The following is a 4,904-nucleotide window of genomic DNA, read 5'->3' as shown; positions in this document are numbered from 1 at the left end:
TGGTGATCCAATATTATTTGGGAGAATTGTCAATGCCTATGGATACATGTTTGTCCACTCATGAATATTTTCCACAACTACAACCTCTGTCATCATGGAGGATTTTTCTTTCATGTTGGCATGTATGGATAGGATAGGGGCCACAGTATGATGCAACTTTGACATCTCTTTGTAAACCACTTAGATGGCTCCTCTCAAGGTTTCAGAATCTATTGATGGGTTGGAATGTACCACCAAAAACTGGGGGGTCTCCCCTGTGTGAAGTCCCAATTAGACCTCACATTGTTTGAGATCAAAGCCCTATCCGATATTTGGGCTCGACTGCCACCATGAATGTTTCCCCTATTGGCTGTAAAATGAGAAGGTGTCAAAGTGGGGATAAGAATGAAATGCCCAGACAATGAAACAAAATCAGCCCAAGATTGAAAAACTACAGAAAGAGGTACAAGCAAGTCTCAACATCAATAAGAAGGAGTATGCCACAAGAGGGATCAGTGAGCCAAAACCCAATGAGACATACATGAACATGAACATGCCAAAGGTTAATTGCAAATTAGTTCACAATAGATCACTGACATGGCGAGAAATAAGTAAACATAGATTCGAAAGCAAACATACATACAACAACTATGAACCAGTCCATAACATATTACATGTATGAATGCACACATACAAATGCAGTGAAAATATCAAACATCCAATATAACCACTATGAACAAGCATGGGAATCAATGCCAGAAATGAAGAACATCTTATTATTGCTGTTGCAAATACAAGTACATATCTTGCAATTTGTCAAATCCCAACAGTGGAACATGGGTTGCTCATACCATTGCTTAATTAAAAACCCTAGCCTCACTATAGCTTCCTCTATTAGCTTCCAAGAGATGAGTGCCTCTAGCTCTCGAGCACAAATAAACTGTTTAGTCCTAGCCTCAACTCAAGTGCTAAAATTCTCTTACAATGAGGCATGAGATCACATTTATAGAGATGCAGTGATTGTTCATTTACCGTGACCCTTGACCTACCCTCATGACTCATGAGCTTCCTCATTTTTCTCTCATGCCTACTGCCTAGTACATGCTCAATCAATCTTAGCATAGTTTTTGACACCATGAATTTACACGTCGATAAAAGAAGGTTCTGAGAAATGCTAGGGTTGTCATTGCTAACATTTTTGTGAAATCATGAAGACTTTAATGAATTTTTGAATTGCTTGCTTTTGTGCCTTGCTTTCATCCGACAACCTTTTGATGTGGCACCTTAGGTATGGCTAAGTGGTTCCTAGAGCCTATGTGGAACCATTTTTCCATTCTATAGCTTCTGTGATAAACCTTGGCTCCTTTCACATGGTCAATTTTCTCACTCTTTTCCTCCTACCTGCAAACGAAAGACTTTGTCATATACATTTATAAGAAAAGAATGATATTAAAACACAATTAATTAGCTGAGGAAAAGGCATTAATTGGACCTCCATATAGCCCCCCTTTTGGGTAACAATGCTGTTGGAACAAGTGACATTTGCAAGATCTTGGCTAGGCTTCCATTCATTATTTTCCAATTGTAATACTTATCGTTTGCTACAACCCAAGGTGCCCTCTTTATATTTGGATTGTTGCTACGAACCTTTTGCCAGGAATAGCCCAAAATAATGGGAACTGATCACATATAGACCACCAACTTCAAACCCTGGCAATTCCCATTTTCCTTGCATTCTTTATTCAACCTCCATTAATAGTCGCATTACATGTAACATGATCTCGTGCTCCCTTCAGGAATGAAGATTTGTGGTGATAACATATATTGAAAGTCTCAAATGTCATTCCTAGGTCACATTTATTATTTGATCAGTCTCATCCATCATCTTTGTTCCACTTTCTACTAGTTCTTGATTAGTCATTTATGATGCCACTCAAACATTTTCCTTAACAAAAGCCTCGCCACTTATAGTTTCACTCTCAAAAAGTTATACTCTACTTTTTCCAAGACTACTTGCATACGTCTTTCTTAATGCAACATATGAGTTGAGTTTTTTGATTAGTGACTATTTTTTTTCTCATTAAGTTGCTTATTAATCTTAAGAGGATTTCCACTCTATTCTTCCTTGATTTATCGATCAAATTCTTTAACAAGTTGTTTGCATTCTCGCATCCTTCCAATGAGCTCCTCCAATTGCTTGTTCTACCTATTTGGGTCTTTGATTTGATTCAATTTCTGAAATCTGTTTGAGAGGGAACAAAAGTGATCCCTAAGATGACCATCAATGTCTCTCAATGTAGGACTTAGATTGATATCCGATGCCATCTAGTGCAAAGGCAACAATACTTCATTGAAGCATATGAAGCGCCCAACTCCTCCTTCTACCCCCAGTTTGGCATTGAATGGAAACACTCCGCCCTCAATTCGACCACTTTACAAAGGAATCCACCTCAGATCTCATGAATTTATGTCAAATTCCTCACTACTTTGATTCAAAGGTTAAACACCGACAACTATCTGATTAATCCTTGTTTCCTTTTAGGCTAAGCCAACATGCCTCACAATCTTCAAAATGTGTACAAATAAATCTAGATCCAGAGATGTTGTGAACCACTTTACAACATTTATGTCCCTTATGCCCATTACAAGGTGGATATCTAGATCAAGGCTTGGGAAGGAAATTAGTAGAACCTATGTGTATTAGGCACTGCCTTCTACTTTCAAGCTCTTGGGAAGTGTTGCATCAATACAGGTCCCCAACAAAATTGAAGAAAATGTCACTTTCCAGGAACTTAATTTGGTGTCCCTCCATATGAACTTCCTCCTCATGATCATGTGATCGGGACCTTTTAAATATAGACTCATGGAAGAAAACACGACCTGTGGGGGCCTCACAAGGAGTGTGATTGGGTACACTAGCCACTAAATCTTCCGAGAGAAATTATGTGACTTAGTGACCCAAGGAGGAGTCACATAGTTGCAAAGGTGGCCAGGTCACATTTTTTGGCTACTTCCAAAGCTTAATACTGTGACTTTGAACTTGAATCTGTCGAGTACTGCTCCATGTATGTGTTAATGCCACTTGTGCCCATTCTTCAGTTGCCTCCTGACAACCAAATGCGTCATAATATAGCCCAACAGTATTTGGTTTCATGCACTCTTACATTTGTTCATACCTCTTTCAAAATCTATGTGTGTCAAATCTTTTTCTGGTGCACTTGGCTCATATTTTCATGCCTTTCCAAAGTTCGTTGGATGATCAGTGCACTTCCAAAATCCATAATGCATGGTATTGTTTCAAGGTGTTATTGCATGGGAAAATGTGCTCTTACAGAGATTCCCACTAAAGTATGTAACACAACTCGACACCCATCGTTGCCACAAACTTGAGAGGTTCATCGAGCAGGTCACAGAGTTGCAATTCAACAAGGGTTACATCCTAGAGATTTTTTGGAGCCTTGTAATGCAATAGTGCAGCCTTGAGAGAGGTCGCATGATTGCATCCCAATGATGGTTGCACTTCCTAGGTGTAAAATGAAACTATCCATGCGACTCTATGACTGTCCATCTTGGCTTATCTTCCCCTCGAATGGATGATGTTCCTACCTGTTGACCCCATAAAGTCGTTGCTTTGTAATGTGACCAACACAACTGCACACCAACAATGTGGTTTAGGGAGCGTGAATGCAGCGCGAGGAGCGATGACTGTATTCTTTTTCCGGCAACCTTGGAAACATCGATTCATGGCTAAGGCATTGAAACATTTTATCTCGTGGTATTTTAATTATCTTATTCACAAAATATGTTGCCGCATGTTGGAGGTACTACACGCCTAGGACCTTCATTACTGGCACATGCAGACACTTAGTTAGAGGATCCACTAACATGCAAGGCTTCAACATTGGAATCATCACCAGATTGGCGCCTTTGACTATCCATGCATGCATGGGACTACATGCAAGATCCTTTCTGCATGATTTATTCCTTGATTTTCTCCTCCTTTCACTCCGCAACTGGCTAGTTCTCTACGGAACTTGATGTATGTGTCGAGTCCTCTCATTGATCACCACTATGGCACATTAGCTTGGGATATTCACCCAGTGATGTGTATTAGTTGAATCTCATGTAGTATATCATGAGCATCGTAACCTATTTTCAGTTAATCAATAATTATTATTTTTTTCTTTCGATTTTTTTTAGTGCTTTTTCTCTGCAAAGCTGTGTGTTCAACCTTTACTAGCTTGGGTCATCTGTGCAGCTTTTCTAACACATTTACATGGTATCAGAGCCCACATGTTGCTAGATAAAAGGAACACCAATACTTTATTTTGTAGGTATTATAGCTTGAAGATCGAAGATCGACAAAAAATGGAGTTTCCCAAAGCATCAATGCTAACACTGTACAACTATCACGAATGGAAGGACCAAATGGCTTGATACCTTCATCAGAAAGGGTTGTACAGGATTACCATGGCTGCAGAAGTGGAACCCACTTCAGCCATAGAGAAATCCAAGTACCTCAACCGCATGGATGAGGCCCATGGATCCATATGCATGTGCATCTCCCCAAAGATACAGTTTCATCTATCTGCTTGCAGTACTCCCAATGAGATTTGGAAAAAGGTTCAAGAACTCTACGGGAAACAGGATGAGATGAGAGGACATCTGCTCAAAGTGGAGCTACTCTCATTGGATCCATGGAACTATGACAGAATTCAAGACTTCTTCACCAAATATAATGATCTATTGCTGCAACTCAAGGGTTGTGGAATTGACAAATCCAAGGAGGAGAGTCACCAAGTTCTCTCTATTATGTCAAAGCTCGAACCAGAATACTCTGTCTTTCTGTCTACATTTCATTCAGTAAGGCTCGCGATAGGTAAATCCTACACTATGCCTTCTCTCAAAGAGTACATGGAGTTCGT

General features: G+C 39.7%; 1 pseudogene; it reads right to left on the bottom strand.

The window, feature by feature from the left end:
- Positions 1-1,825: 1,825 nt before the first annotated feature.
- LOC149243959 (putative plant SNARE 13 pseudogene) lies at positions 1,826-2,304 on the bottom strand (annotated as a pseudogene).
- Positions 2,305-4,904: the final 2,600 nt, after the last annotated feature.

This window comes from Pinus tabuliformis, chromosome 8, assembly GCF_031772625.1.
Source record: "Pinus tabuliformis cultivar Carrire ecotype Pingquan chromosome 8, CPIR1, whole genome shotgun sequence".
NCBI lineage: Eukaryota > Viridiplantae > Streptophyta > Pinopsida > Pinales > Pinaceae > Pinus > Pinus tabuliformis.
The sequence above is the reverse complement of the archived record's forward strand: the minus strand, read 5'-3'. Positions and strand labels throughout refer to the sequence as shown.